Genomic DNA, 16,477 nt, shown 5'->3' on the forward strand with positions numbered 1-16,477 from the left:
CACAGGCAGAAGAGAATCAACGTAGGAATATTAACAATAAGTTATTTTGCTGGTGCAGTTTTCCCATATGATTACAAGTGATGAGTGCTCTGTGGGAGTGAGGAGAAAAAAGATTGGGCCCATACCGATAGGCCATACTCAGTAGTTCGCAGTCATACGCCATCCTTTACTGATAATTTGTTTGCTTTTATGCCACTGTATTCTATCCTGAAGGCTAACCACATATCATATATATTTAAAAGAACAGTAGCATATAACTGGTATAGATCTTAGAGTTACTTTCCCAAAACATTATGGTATTCCTGCTGAGAATATGAAGATAAAGGCTTTAATCCTTGGGAACAAAAGAGTGTGAGTAATTCCATTTCATTGCATGACCTGGAATCTCCACCCATATAAATACATCAAAGAGTAGCTATGATTTCACTCTTTGACACCCATGGGCTGAGGTTCTCACCCTGGGAAGCAAACAGCTCCTGTGGTTGGGCTGGACAGTGCCCATGAGGCTGGGTAACGTGGATGTTTTCAGCGTTCTTTGATCTTCTTACTGGACTAAAATTATTCACATCTCCCCAGTGTTGCTGAAAACTTATCCAAGCACTCAAGGCAATTATTTTTAAATGTATGTGTGTTTTGGGCCAAGTCCATGAATCCTGACTCATGACTGACTCAGCCCTTACTTAAGCAAAACTCCACTTGATTTCATTACAAATGGAGGCAGGGCTTTGTGATTTAGCCCCCTGCCAATGGGAGCTGGCTGCAAGAGCTCAGCACCAGCTCTTGGAGCTGATGCCCTTCTACAGCTCCCAGCGGACTGCCAGTGCACTGAAGCCCTCTGCACCTCTCTGAATCTTGCATGGCAGTGTCGCTGTCTGCTAGGCAAACAGACCCATCCTGCTTGACTGCACTGCTCAAGCCACGTGGGTGAGAGAGAACCACGCTAGCCCAGCACTTTGTTGACTAATAGCTCTCAGAGCTAATCCTATCAACTGACTGTAGGAAATTCTGTGACCCATGTTAATCAGGAGATCAGACTAGATGGTTGTGATAGCCTGACCATCTGGCCAAAACGAGTTGCGCTGCAGATTGGCTGTAACCTATCAGAGTATTTTATTTTGTTATAAATTATTTTCAAACATGGCCAGCTCACCATTACGAGTCCAGGATAGTTCAGGTAATGAAAGAAACTAGATAATATGAGTACTAGGAAGAGTAGTATAAAATAACCGGGCAGGTCTGTATGACAGAAATCTAGCTGGTGCTAATAAACCCTGATGGATCTGAGCTACTCTCTGTGCCACGATTCCCAGCACTCCTGGCTCCGGGCGAGGGCAGTGCCTTGGTGCAGCGCTGGACCTGACCTGGCTCCCTGCGCTCATGACTGCAGGAGTCAGCTCAGGTCTCGCCAGCCTTATTAGCTCTGGCTCAGTGCCGGCAATTCCTATTCAGGCTGGCTCCACGCAACGTGCCTGGATGTCTGTGCGCTGCACATCCCGGCATGGGAGTGGTGTCCTGGTGTCGGGAATGTGGGACGGAGACGCTCCGGCTGCCTGCTGAGAGCAGCACGGTCACATTCACACAAACGGAGAGGCTCTGCTGAAGCAAGCTGTCCTGCCTGGAGGCAACCCAAGTGTCTCTGTCCTGGCATGGCTAATCCAGAAGCTACCCAAGGGAGACTGAGAGTGAGAAAATAGTAATAAGCTGTCTTGAAGTGTCCCTGCTGTCCACCACTCCCTATTAAAAACCGATCATTTTCTGCTTAGCAAGTGTCACTGCCAATATGTGGCTAAAGTAACAAAAAAACTTTAATGGAAATGTTATTTATTTATGTGTCATTTAAGATAATGCCATCATGTTTTGCATGACTGCACCTTGACAAATGGCCTGATCGGTTTTATTCCTAACTACAGCTAGAAATAACAGAGCTGCTGTGCGTTTTCGTATCGTCATTTGCAGGATTGGGCTCAGCGTATTGGCCTGTCACAGGTTGCTGCACCCTTTGTTGCCCGTAACCATTTCTTTCATCAAAGTAAACAGGTTTGATCTCCAGTTTGAGTAACTTGCTGTTCTGTGTTTTGTAATGCTGCATTAATAGGCTTTGAAGAGATATATTTTCTGCCAACGTAAACACTTTCTTGAATGTAACAGAAATGAGTCCTTGCTTGCATTAGTTTGCTGTGAACATTACGAAGGCTATAAAATAATTATAAGTAGATGGCCTCGTCTGAATCTCCTTTAGACTACTCCAAGGCTTCTGCAGTAATGACTAAATGAGGGTATCCTCTCAGCACACGGATTTTTTTTCTTTTTCTTTTTTCTTCTTTTTTTCTTGATCTTTTTTGAAAAGAGAAGTGGAGCTGCCTGGCCCAGTGATGTTCCCTGTCCCTCCATCTCCCCATCCACCCCAGACTTCCTGGGAGGACACATGAAAAGTGACAGCAGAACTCAGTGTTCTGCACAGCACTTTACCTGCGTGATATTTGCAAAGGAGTTTTGCATCTATTAGATATTATTGAGGGGTCAGTGAATTGCACAAAGGGGTTTGTCCTTTGTCCCTGGCCATCTTTGTTGGAAATCACAGCTCTCACTTTTACTGCCACAGTACCTGCTTTGCTGTATAGATCTAAAACCCCAAAATTATTCCTAATGACTCCACAGGTGTTAGGTCAGCCCTTTATTTTCTTCAAGGCCATCTAAGACCCAGGAAGCAAATATATTTAAATATAGACAACTCCATGAAGAAACGTTGTAAATATCTTGTGTTCAGCACATTCACATCAAATACAACTTTGGCGCTCTGTAGTTGTAAAAGATACAGAAATTAGTATAGTCACCAAGATCTAAGTCAAGACTATGGAAAGCTGGTGAATAAGGAGATTCTTCAATGTTAGCTCTTTTTTTTTTTTCACATTCTTATTACTTGAATTCAAATCTGCCCCACACTGAAGAGCCTGGAAACAAGATCTTCTGGTCTTTCCTAGTTGTAATGAGCACACACCCAGACAGAGTACATGAGGAGAATTAAAGGAAGGAGATTTGCAAAACCTCTTAAAACAGCAAGCTTCTTAATTTTGCTTTAGAATTCAAAGGAGCCATCAGCCAAAAATATTTGAGGACTCAAGCAGCTAAGCCCTAGCAGAGTGCATGGCTGGCTTGGTTTGCTCAGGCTTATCTGAATTTTGTCCTGTAAAAGCGTGAATTATTGACTCTCCCCTTTTCTCTGCTTTACAGTCCTCAGGTACCTGGAGGGCATCCCAGAAAAACAGGAGGTTGAGCCAGCCCTCTCAAACGGTCGTGTTTTCTAAGTGCATTCTGAATCTGACTGGCTAAGCCCAAGTTTGAATATTTAAAGGTTTTCAAAATTCCCATGTAACACCCCCCACCCCAAAAGAAAAACCAGCTAAGCAGCAGCACTCGCCTGTAAACCTAGACCGTGCCCGGGCAGCAGCAGCCATCTCCTCTGTGGTACTGGGAGCCAGAAGCCGCTGCAAAGACACACTATTATTCCAGCCTAGTGGTTTCCAGAAGCTGGGCTTTTATTGCTGTGGGTGAAATTCGTACTGTGCATGGAGAGAACCAACAAGTCTCACAGTGCAGCGGGACTGAATAATGCAGAGGCCTTTACTAGTCCTGTTGCATAGGAATGATTCCCACGTCCTTCAGGCAAAGCAGAGTGGATCAGTTTTGAAGAGCCTCTGCAGCAGTACTGCAGCAGATTAGGAAAAATATTGCATAGTATAAAAGCCTTTTTTTTTTGGGTTGGTCATCTGGTTCTTTCCATGCCTGAAACTGTGTATCTGTTCTTGCAGCTGTTGGAGTTAACATGCAACACTTCCTGGGGGGAGCACCCTGGGCTTGCACCCGCCTGGACCTGCCACCCTGGCAGCCACCTTCCTTCCCATCAGCTGCAGCATCTCCACTCGCTCCGGCAGGGTCCAGCCAGGCTGCACTGTGCCCACCAACCCTCGCTTCTACCTGTCCAGGGCTCCGGGGGCTGCCACAAAGCTGAGTTTTGCAGCATGCTGAACTTGCAGTGCTTTTCATGGGGCCCTTTGCTCTCCAGCCCTGCACCGTTTGCTCCTTTGTGCAGGACAGGGTTTAACACTCTCCCTTGTAAAACCTTGAATTAAAAAGCAGTGTCTTAGAAGGCTTAGATGGGATTAAGGAGCACAAACCTCTTACGCATAGAGCTAACACTAAGTAAGCTTTTCTAAATTACCAATATGTGATGTATTAAGATGAAAGCTCCCCTATCACTCTCCATATCAGCTGGGTTGTTTCAAGGGATATAATGGAAGTTAGGTTTATTGACTTCCTCTAGGGCTTGGGTGGTTTATGCCTTTTTGGTCTTCTGACATTCCGGCCATAATTTCTAATAGCCTTTGCCACCTTCCCAAGACAAAAGCAGAACTGGTGCAGACAGGTGAAGTTTCAGTTGCTTCATCAGATCTGTGCCAAACTACAGCGGCTGCAGATCTGGAGGCAGCCTTTGTTGGCAGGCAAAAGCAGAGGACCTTGGCTAATCCTAGCCCTGTCACTGACCTACTATGGGACTTTATCTGCAGCTCTGCTATCCTCTCAACCCTATCTTCACATATTTAGAAGGCAAGACCTCTGGATAAGGATTCCTTTATTATTCTTTTATGCAGAAGTTAGTCTAAGGGGTTGCAGTCATGTGCCTCTCAAATAATTGACCCATAATATCACTTCCATTGCACAATTCAATGTGTGAAAAGCTTTCCTGTCCCATGCAGAGGCAACCTGGAGATGAGGGGGAAGCACCTCTGTCTTCTGTTTCCTTCACTGGCTTGCCCTTCCCCACATACTCCCGTTTAGAAGATATTTATTAGGTGGGGGAAAGTACAGTAAAATGTAGATCTCTAGTATCTGGAGCTGCGTTGCTCCGCGAAGCAGCACCTTCTTTTCCCGCACACACAGGGTTCTTATTACATCTTTAAAAAATCACAACAAAGAAAAGGAGCTGACACAATGAATTTTGATCTGGAAAATGAAATCTGACATAACCAGTAGTTACATTTTTCTTATTCCCTGGTAGTTTGCCTAAAGGCAGCTTTTAAATAATTCCTGCTTTTCACCTCCTGAGAAATAATCTGTTTGCTTCTGAATTAATTAGGCAGCATCATAAAAACCCTCTAGAGACTTTGAAAGCTGCTGATCTAACTTTTTAAAATATATAGTGGGCCTGATCCTTAGGCCAGCCAGTGGGAATTCTGCTCTGAACTTTGATGGGAACAGAAGCAGGCATTTTATGCGTGATGCTACTGAAAAAATAGGGTTCCCAGTAAATAGTAATAGACGTTGCCTTTTCTGTCTGCTTTACTGGCATCTGTGTCTATATTAAGTTTTGCAGTGTTGAGGAGGTACATCCTTACTTATTTCATCTTCCTTTGGACAGTGTTAGTTTTTCCATTGTTTGTTGCCTTGACGAGCAGATCTGTGCAGGGTAGTTAAGTGCTCTCTCTCCACTTGTGATGTCCAGTGCACGACTCATATGCAGGAGCTGGGTGATTGTGCAAGGCCAGGGAAAGTAGTGGAGCTCTTCTGGGTACAGTAGATCATTTCAAGCTTGGATTTGAGATGCCAGCTGCTCTGGCACTTGCTAACTTAAATCAGCATCAATTTACTAAAGTAGTTTTTTAACAATAACTTAGTTTCCTGTTAATCTGAAAGATTAAAATACTCAACTTAGTTTTGGTCTCATTGATATTAATTTTTTTTTAACTGAAAAGCACCCAACAAATGGACTTTCATTGACCAAATCGAAAATGTCTGTACCAGTCTGTTTACAGGGTGATGTAAAAACCCTTTTTTTTTTTTTGACAAAGTAGAAGAAGTGGATAGAAGAAACAGATAAGTTTCCAGGCTCATGAGTTTTTCATGAATTTGGGCTTTATGGCCTGGATGGTCTCTCTCTGTTCTACGTTTCTTTGTTCTTGCATTCCTTACTTTGCCTGTTGCCAGTGGCAATATCACCAATACAAGTCAGGACAAGGATTAGATCAAAAGATGCATGAGGAACCAAAGATGGCTCTGAGTGAGATTTGGAGCTCAGATTAGAAGATCTAAACACCTGTATGTCTTTCAGGTGTAGGTTTGTGTACTGCTGGCATTATGCTGAGGGGTTTGCTCACATAGCTCAAGGAGTATTTGTGGTCAGCATAGCATCTGGTAAACTTGTCTCATGAAACCGTACTGCTCTTCTGAGTGACACAGGCTAGAAACACATGAATTTGCAGTATGGACCAGAGAAGAAAGACTTGTTTCAGGGGTCACCATTTCAAACCTCATTATTCTGCAGGGGTTTCTGCTAGCTTTTAGGAACATCAAAATAACATCCTACTAACATTTCTGTTGTTTAAAACTTGAAATCAAATTCTTTCCTAAACAGATACTCTGGACCCGTTCCTGTCCTCTTTGTGTTGCCTGATCTCTGAGTGCCGCTATGACTTCCACTGTTCTTTCCTCAGGTCAGCACCCGGGCTTGGGTTCACTCAGCTGCTGGGCTGCTCTGGCAGTGCTACTCTGGGAAATAAAACAAGAGAAGAATTTGCCACAAGAAAGCCCAGACTATGCGTGAGAGCAGGAAGGTAGATCCAACTTTGTAATTATCAGTCTGAGTATCTCCACTCTCCCTTGCAAAAGAGGAGATTTGATGCCTTCTCTGTAAAGGTCTTGGGTGTTTGGAAGGTTCCTGGAGAGTCCAGCAATTTGGGAGGTGTGGGCTCAGGAGCCAAATCCAAAACCAAGTCAGCTTATCTCCAGCAAGTTCTGTGTGGAAAGGAATTAAAAGCCCTAGGCCCAGGGAGCTGTTATCTGACATGTTCTTTTTTCAGCTGATGTCAGAGATTTTACTTGTTGGGTTTTTTTAGACCGTCTCATATACGTTTTATACACTGGATATTTCTAGAGCACAAATAACATTTTCTAAGATGGAGAGGTCAGTTACTTGTGTTCCTGGCATCAGCTTGGTCTTCCATGTCAGTGTGCCCTAGGAGGTTTTAAAAGTCAATGTGTTCTCCCTGCTCTGTATGGAGCCTGAATTTCCAGTCAGGAAAAAACGTTGTTGTGGGCAACATCCAAAGAGTTACAGCTTTATTTACAGTTTAGTTACCACCTACAGCAACGTAGCTCATCACTAGCAGTGCCTTGGACATATTTCTACTTTTTAACTTAGTGGAGCTGTTTACAGTGTTGTGAACAGAAGTAAAGGGCCGGGGAGGAACTATGGCCCCACTAAAATCAATGGCAAAACTCCCATGGACTTCAGTGGACCAGCATTTCACAGTAGTATGTGAAGAGCAAGTATTTTATTGTCACCTGATGTCTACTTGTTCAGCCGCTTTTCTCAAAGCATATTCAGTCCATGGGCAGCCTCATGGGCTCTGGCAGTACCTGAGGTACCTTTTCTGTGCTGGTAACCTAAATTGCAGGTTAGGCTTTCCATCACATCTGTCACTTTCTTTTTTATCTTCAGATCACTGCTTTTTCTCTCTGGCTCTTGGAAATTATTTTGCCTCCTTCTCTGTAGTACCTCTAGATCTGAATCCATGTAATGTAGGGAAGAGGAAGCAGAAAGAATGTTTATGGACTTTCCCATGGCTACAAAAGAGGATCAGGAGTTGAATTGGGTGGGGTTGGGTCAGTAGGCCAGCATTCATGTTGGGCCACTAGGTCAGTGCGAATTCCCTAGATTAACAAACCATTCCATTTGTAGAAGAAATGGATGAATCCTTCTGTTTCCTCCCCCGAGCCTTCTTTGCCCTCCACCCAGTTAACTTAAGTTGTGAAATTCTGGGCAGATTGTATGTACATACACCCACCAAGCCTACTACGTAAAGATGCACACATACGCGTACACAAACACCCTGCACAAGCATGCACTTCACATGGTATACAGGTTTGGTAATATTATTTCCAGCAATTAATCTCCCTGTTTCTGAGTTTGTACAGATTCCTGCCTAATCTCCAGAAAGATTATTTCTTTCTATATCCTGAGTGCCAGTGATATGCAAAGGCCAAATTGTACTGCACAGTGCCCTTTGGGAAGAGAATCCTGCTTAAAAGCCTTCCAGACCTTGGCTGTCACAGAATACTATATTTGGAAGGATGGGAAAGCAACACGAGAGGCACATGGAGTGAAAGCTGTGAGCATCAGCAGTTTACTACAAGTAAACAGTTTCACTTCTCTAGCTGTGGTGTTCACAGGTCTTGTAAACAGGATCTGCCAATAGTAAGATAATAAAGCAGCAGGCCTAAACCTATCCTCTTCCTTTGCAGTTTCAGTTATAAACTGTCAATGCTCGTGTCAGCTGTTCTGTTTCATCCCTCTATGATCCACCACTGCAATGTTTAAGTCCCCCAGTGCAATGTTTAACTTGCCCCTGCAGAGTCCTTCGCTTTGCTGGAAGCAAAACATCACCCACCTTGCTCCCTACTCTTGCAGGGATTTACAAAAGAAGGACTTAGTTAACCATATGGGACCAGGCAGCACTCCAAATCACTCCAACCCTGTCCTCTGCATTTTGGAGTATAGGATATTGCTGTCCATTTTTTCATCCTGATCATCAAGAGACAGACAGTGCTGGCAGCGGTTTCTGCTGTCCTGTTTAGAAGAGAGCTGTGTGATCTGGAAACTGATGGTGCAGTCTTGTCTGATAGCATCTGCTTTCCCTGAATAATTGTGGACATTCCCACCTCTCCACTCATCCCTCCAAGCACCTTGGAGTCATAAATCGCAATGCTAGAGCAAATGGAGTCATGCTTAGGGAATGATCTCCCAGTTCAAGGTGAATCCTGATACCTGATGTATGAGAAGACCAGGCACATGCTAAAAATTCCTTGCTAATTTGGGCTGCTAGTTCATCAAAAACATCCTCTAAAACACGCACAGGATGTATTAAGTTATGGTATAGTAAGGGATCAGCTTGTCATACTGACATTTCTGCTCCTTGCCAGGAAGACCTGGACTTCATTATCTCTCTCAAGAAATCAGATCTGTTGGTCTCACCCTGCAATAAATTTGTGTAACTGGAAACCTCTCCGCAGGCATACAAACATATGAGGACAACTGAGCATTGCTGTTCTCTGAAGAATGATATATAAATATATACTGGACTGACTAACAACATCTCTTCCCTGTTACGGTCCAATGAAGTCTTAGCTTCCAGATCTTTATTTTGCAGTTTGAGCCTTGGTCCAGTAGCACTTAGGCATAGGCACGTAGCACGTTATGAGGTAGGGCTTAGCTTTTGGGGCTATCAAATGAGGTGATTCGATTGCATGTAAGTTACTCTATGGTGTTACCTTCCCACTTGCCGTTCTACTTAGAAAAGCTCGGAAATGCCACCGGTCCTGCTGCTGCGGGGGAGGTTGGCAGGGGTGGCCCCAGCGGTGTCAGGGCACAGCCCCGGTGCATGCTGTCACCTTGTTGACTTACAGGCCAGAAGGAAGGAGTACTTACAAATGAAACTTCCTCTGTGTGGTGATCCTGCCAGCAATGTAGTAGGTGGCCAGAAAATCTGGAATCTCCAAGCCACTATCCCTGTACGACCTCTTCTGTTAAGTATAATTTTGTTTCTTCTCAAAAATAAAATAAAAAAGAAGTCACTGCCATGTTTAAGAAGACAACTCAACAGAAAGCCAATCTTCCTTTAGAAAGTCCTGAAATGAAACATTTTACATTTTATTCTAGTTTTTAAAAACACTGTCCATTTTACTAGCTATTATCAAGGTGGCGATTGAATGGTTTTAATAAATGAAAATCTAGTTTTCAATAAACAAAAGCTTTCTATTATATATGAAATAAAAATTGCCCTTTTGTAATAAGGAAATGCTGAGACAGCTGTTTAAAAAAGTCATGGCAGAAGCACAGAGGGCTGCGTTTTGCCCCGTCAGTGTAGTATTTGAACCAAGAGAGAAACTGAGTATAGGCTGGAGCAGGCACAGCAATTACAAAAGCACCAGTTTCCCAATGAATATTATTATTATATTATTGAGAATCACCCGACCCAGTAAATGCAGGTGATGGTAAAACCCTTCATGCTCTTGAAATCATCTCCTCAAGTTCTTGAGGGCTGGGAGTGCCTTTTGTCTGTGTTCGTGGAGCCCAGAGTAGCACGGTAGCTCTGAGTCCACCACTGTGGCTTCTTAGTGTGGTGTCAGTAGAACTGAAGAACAGTGTTACGCCATGCGGCGTATGGCTGGAAGCCATTTTGGTAGGGCTGGAAAGGAGCATCCAGGCTGATCTCCGGCTCATATTATCATGGGCCAATGATTTCTTGCAGACGATGAAACTAGTAGTGAGGACTCTTGTGGTGTAATAACTTTCCATATTAGCTTTCAAATGCAATGCAGCATGTAATAGTTTATCAGGCACTCCGTGACTTCCTTATGAGGCTAATTTTCAGGATACTTTCTCAATTTCAACATTTCTTATTGGTATTCATAAGGAAAATCAGTATAAATAGTCTACTGTGTTTTGCAGAGATCATGCCAGTCCGTATTCTGTTTTAACTGGTTTCATACCAAGGCATTAGCCAATATGATTGTCTCTTGTTTGCAATCTTGGCTCATTAAGGTGGTAATTTGATAAAGTAGGTTGTTGTCTTTACCTTGGGGGATCTATTCTGGCTTGACGTATTGATACTGTGGACAGACCTGTCAATATGCTCCTCTTTGTTCTCGGCAAGTGCTGCGGCACAACCCGCACTGTGATTTATGGTCCCCACCTCACGCAGCCTGCCAGCCCCGGCACAGTGTGTACGCTTGGCAGAGGCATCCAGGGTGTGTCTTAGGAAAAAGCTGGGGATGGGGCATGGGGCATGGGGAAAAGACTGGGGGAGGCTTCTGAGGAGACCCCCCATGGCCATGCCTCTCCCTGATTCCTCTCAGGTGCTGGTAGCAGCTCAGGGAGGAGTTTATTCAGCTCCTCAGAAAGAGCCCGTTTCTTCAGTAAGTCAGATGCTGCAATGGATTGAGGAGGTCACAGAGGTCCATGAGCATGTCTGGAATAAGTTTCACTCAGGGAGAAGTCAAGACAACACACAGAGAGTGGAGAGGGATTATTTCATGCTGGCAGAAGGGTAGGGGCTTGGCCAGCACCAACCTGCCGCTTCAAGGCTCAGTTTGTCATTCAGGTGCCTTGAAGGGACCCAAGGGGTGGAAAGAGCCTCATGCCAGCAGACCTGTGCAGGGCTTGTGTCCCCTGCAGGGACAAGGCAGGTATCAGAGGCATCCTAAAGTAAGCGGATGGTGATGGTAAAGCTGGGTCCTGTGCATGCAGCAGTGGCGCAAAGCAGGGTTCTTTCGGGAGCACCTGCAGGGCAGGTATCTGCAGGGAAGCTCCTGTCCCATCATGTTCTCTTGCCTGTTTGAGAAACCTGCATATAATCCTGCTCAGCACCGAGAACAGTCATTTGCGCACAGAGCTGGCTTGGAGATCAATTAGTGGCATACAGTGTAGGTTATATATTACCAGTAAGAGTATTTCTGGAGACAGAGTGCTGATAAAGAGCTATTTTTGGGGGCAGAAACAGAAATAGTCCCTGTGAGCATTAAACGTTTGGCATTATCACAGTGTACCAGAGCAGGTATGGAGCCTGGCCACCTGTGGGAAAAGGCAGAAATACACCAAGGCAGCCCCTTCCCTGAGATCTCTCGTACAGAAACTTGGTGCTGAAATGTTGCCTGTTCCTCCCTGATGATAAAAGGACAATTTAAATAATTATTAATAATCTGAGTTTCAATGTGACTACTAAATAATTTTTAGTTAGACATTATGTAAATTTTAAGTAATTTTTTCACTGGTCACGCATAATAAAATAACTATGGTGTTTAATTTTTCACCCTCAGAGTTTAATTAAGATCATTCAGGAGGCTTGGGCTGATACTCCATCCTATAAATCACAGTCCAAGCCACTGAAAAATAACTGCCTAGCCTTCAGATTAGATAATGATATTTTGGGGGTGGAAATCTTGCTGACAGATAGTCACCCAAGTTGTCCTAATCAGGAGGGCCATTTGGTCTTCTGAGCATTGAAATGATATACACTGGTTATTAATACATGCAATTCAATGTGTGCTTTTCTGGGTTTAATTTTAGGGATGGACTCATTCCATCGTCTATATTCCTGCATAACTCATTGTGGAATAAATAGAGTGTTGTTCTACGTTAGCCTAATCGGCTTTTAAAGCCGATGTGACTGAACTGTCCAAAGGGATAAAGTGGATGGTATCAAGTCACATTTTATTGCAGAATAAATGTGTCCAGGTGTGGCGTTTTTTAGGAACAGCCATTGTGCTTTGAATGCACAGCCTCTTAGTTCGAATCACTTCTCAGGCTTAGACAAGACTGTGTTTCCCAGTCTCAGCCGAAGCACTGCAAGATACATAGACCAATGTTGATTATGGTTATTATAATTGCAGCCTCTGCAGAGACATCAGAGCTCCTCCAGAATGTCCTGAGTGCAACACCAAGGAATTGCTTTCTAGTACATATGCAGTTTTCATAGTGTGGAGTAAAATGAGCAGCATGCTGATATTATGGGAAAAAATTGCTGGGAAACTGTGTCCTATATGGCAGCTCCTGGGATGCATAGTTTTCTCTCTTGTTTCTCTGGGTGTCTTCCATGTGACTGGGCTGTGCACACCTACGGCTTTGCCCCACAAGTTAGTGCAAGTCGGAGGATGTGTCAGTACACAGGATGGACCCTGACTCATGGGGAAAGCATGTATGGAAAACGTTACCATACTCCTACAAATGCTTGTTTTTCTTTTCTGTGTGATTTTTTTTTCCATTTTAAATAAATCAGGAGTTTAGCAATAAAAGCTAATGCTGAAAGGAAATGGTGCAGGTGAGCCCTGTAGAATTTAATGCTGTATTTATGAACAGAAACTCTTTTCAGGAGAGTCAACTGTGTTGGAAAAAAATAAGGTGGAGAGCAGTTTCTCTGTTGCCCAGAAGGGGAAAAGTAAAATGGCCATCTTGCTAAATCTTCATTGCTGTACTTGTTACTCCAGAGTTATGAAATAACAAGAAGATACTACTCTGGAGTACCTATTCCTAAATCCTACCATTTTATGCCAGAACAAAGAGTGTCTTTGTTCTACTTCAGCTGTATTCTGTGGAGCAATTCAGTAACAACTATTGTTCTTTAAATTCACACCCTGTATTACTCCTAATTAATCATCAAAAATAGGCAAATTCTAATTTTCCTTTTAGTTTCATTGCTGTAAATCCAGAATAACCCTTCTGAAATAAGCCAGTAGTTTTCAGCCATACCTATGAAATGTGTCATTTCAACCGAATGACTCTGGATTTTACCACGCAAACCTGGCCCACGGTGTGTGAAAAGAGACCATTTGAGTTAATCAGACCAAACCACTCCCTCGACTGAATCGTCTTCTGCAGCACCACAGTAATGCAACAGGCAGCAATTCTCACTGTGGTGTCAGGAAGAACAGAACATCAAGGGAATAATTAACATCTAATTTAGCAGTTAGACCAGGATCTAGGTGGGTTCCTGCATTAAGTAATTGCTTCCAGAGGCTGGGGAGGTTGGGGCTGCTCGATCTGCTCTGCTTCACAAAGCCAGGCACCCATCTCCCTCCAGCTCCTCTGCTGCCAGGGGAAAGCAGCTCCGTTAATGGTGCTTTTGAGGGTTGTGTCCACAAATGTCATCAGGAGCCCATCTCTTCTTTTGACATTGAAGGAAAGGCAGATATATAAGCACACCCCTACACTCAGGCATTTTGCTCAGACATAGGCAGTGTAAATGGCTTTGGGCACATCTTAATTTTCCTTGAAGCTAAGGATCTAAGTATAATCCTCAAAAATTTATCAAAGGCTTGTGGTTTGTGTTGGAGAAAATGGCTGATTTGTAGACACATCTCTGCCAGAGAAATGTGATTTGCTCTGCCATATTCTTGGTGACTAATTCCTGCACTCTGCAAGTTTGGGTATCAATGCACTGGGGCCTTCTCTGCCCCATGGCCGCCTTCAGTGCTCCCATCACCAGCCATCGCCTTGCAGGATCTGAGGCGGTCAGGATTTTACATCCCCACCCTGTAGCTGGTTGAGGTGGTTGAACAATGGGAAGAATAAATTCTGCATCCTTCTTTTTGGAAAAGGTCTATGTTGAAGTTCCATAATCTTTCCTGCTCCCAAAGGCAGGGAGAGGCGGGGGCTCAAGCTCCCTGCTGCACTCACGGGTGCCTTCATAGCCACCTCCTGTCCCCAGGTCCCCCTTGTGCTTCTTTTCATGGCTCAGACCCCAACAGCTTGGACTTTCCCTGGCGTTTGGCTCCTCCCCAAGGAGACTGCGTCGCTTCAACACTTCTCTTTTTTTTTAAATCCTAGATGCAGATTCTGGCTTTGACAATTTACAGCTATTTGAAATATCTTTTTGATTTCTGCAGCCTCTTGCTGTGGCCCCTCTTCCCTCGGCATGGCAGGTGAAGGGCCTCAGCTGGCAGGGAGGAGGGAGGCAGTGAGTCCTCGCTGGCAGGCAACTGCCCTGCTTGCAGGCAACTGCTTCTGAGATTTTAACTTCTGTCGTTGACTTTCCAGCCCCTTTGTTCAGCCTTTTAAATTTTCCTTTATTGTTTTAGCCTGTCTGCAAATATATTTGTTTTTTTTCCAAAAAGCCTTTGCTTGCTCAATTAGCAAGAGAGCTCTATGTGGAGAGTGCCGTTGCTCTATTTCTACTATGGCTGAGTGCTTCTGGAGCATTTGGCTCCTCCCCAGAGAGGATTTACCCTTGCTATCCTCACAACGGGTATTGCTGGACCTCTTACTGCACATATTGCAATGTGGTGCCTTGCAGAAAAGGAGCTTTTGTGGCACAGGGTTCTAAATGTGTGGCCGCAGGCCAGGCTGATCCATGCTGTCCCATGCTACAATTTTAGCTGAAATTTTTGCTCCCTGCCCTATTGGGTCAATAACGTGTTTTCCCCACACATGGGCTCTTTCACCATCCAGATTTTTTTATTTGCTTTTGTCTTACTTAATGGTTTTGCCGCTTTGTTTGGAGCAGAGGTTATGAGGATACAAGTCGAACATCTCTCATGTTGGGAGAGAAAGGCGAGTGCTGGCTGGTGTAATGCTGGAAATACCTTCGGAGGTTTGTGTCTCACCCACCCGGATCAGGTCTGAGGCCTGACCTGACATACTCCACCCTCTGCTGGGACCTGGACACGGCCCACACAGCACAGGAGGAGTTTGTAGAAACAAGCCTTGATCTGGAAGGCACCTCCCTGTCAGTCCCCAGGGCAGATCTGGAGGCTGTCCCCAGCCTGCCCTGCAGCCACCCCCATCCCCAGCCACTGCAGGACAGGCTCCTGCGGAGGGCTGCCCTCCTGCCGCCGGTGGGAGACCTTGCAGAAGAGGCTGCAGGAGCCTCTGCCGTTACATCTGCATTCAGTCTTTGCCCAGACACAGGATGAAGAATTTCTCCTCTCAGGAGGTTTGTGGCACTTTGTGTTGCTATTTTCCCTGTTTTCACATTCTGTTTTAATTTTGGGTTTGCCCTTACAAGCTAGGTGCTAAAGCCTAGTAGAAGACTGTTTACAGTGCTGCTTACAAAATCTCCATAGAGTTCAGGGGCTATTTCTGCAAGCCATTCCTGAACAGTTCTTTGCTTCTTATTGGCCCCAAACTATTCCCTTATACACTCTGCATGCTACAGCATGAGAGCTCGACTATACCAAGGGAGCTGCCACCATCCTGAGGTCTTTAGCCACCATGTACAAATGAATGTCATGACTTCCTGAGTGCCCCATGAGCACAGGTAAATATTAGGACAGCTTCTGGAGCCTTGCAGCTTGGCTGACCTGCTCTGGCCTAAAATTGGGGCAGAACTTGCTTCATTTTCTTGCATAGGACACTCACTGTTTGGGGATGTGGCATTAGGATCAAGTTCCCAAGACCCATCCCTCACAAGATGCTGCGATCTGCTTTGAAGACCCTGCCCTGTGTGAGTGGGAAGGCTCGTGAGCTTTCTGCTGCCACAGGGGTGACATTTGGCCTTGCTGGAACCAGGTGGTTGTTGGAGCTGGTTATTTGCTTTGTGTGATTGGTCACATCTGTATGGCACGTACCACTGCCTTGCAAAACAGCCCTTTCATGTGTCAAACTGACTCACAGTGTGACCTGATATAGATGCAAGGGGATATTTAAGGAACAACTGAAATTCGCAGAGAACGATGCTACTTTTTTATTTTTCCCTTGGAGCAAAAGGCCCTTGTCAGCTGACGGGGACAGGGCACAGTGCCCTGCGGGGCCCACGGGGTCGCTGGTGATGGCTGCGGACATGGGAGCTGTGCCGTTAGCTGCTGCAACGCTCCACCCTGCTGCCTCTGTCTTGCCAAGGTGAACCTGTCTGGATCACACCAGTGTAATTTGATGAAGAGGGTGAGGGAATAGGGCTGGCTTTCCCTGCTTTGCTGCACCCCACTGTGT

The 16,477-nt window shown here is 44.8% G+C and overlaps 1 long non-coding RNA gene across 3 annotated transcripts in view; it reads left to right on the forward strand.

The window, feature by feature from the left end:
- Positions 1-16,477, forward strand: part of LOC142065353 (uncharacterized) — a 106,139-nt gene that overhangs the window by 45,681 nt on the left and 43,981 nt on the right. For 2 of the 3 annotated variants that reach the window (XR_012663385.1, XR_012663384.1), the window contains exon 1: positions 15,240-15,482. The exons of the other annotated variant lie outside the window; for it this stretch is intronic. This is a non-coding gene — a long non-coding RNA (uncharacterized LOC142065353). Of the gene's footprint in view, positions 1-15,239; positions 15,483-16,477 lie in introns of those variants that run through there. 3 annotated transcript variants of the gene reach the window in all.

The sequence above is a fragment of the Phalacrocorax aristotelis genome, chromosome 16 (genome assembly GCF_949628215.1).
Source record: "Phalacrocorax aristotelis chromosome 16, bGulAri2.1, whole genome shotgun sequence".
NCBI classification, from domain to species: Eukaryota; Metazoa; Chordata; class Aves; order Suliformes; family Phalacrocoracidae; genus Phalacrocorax; species Phalacrocorax aristotelis.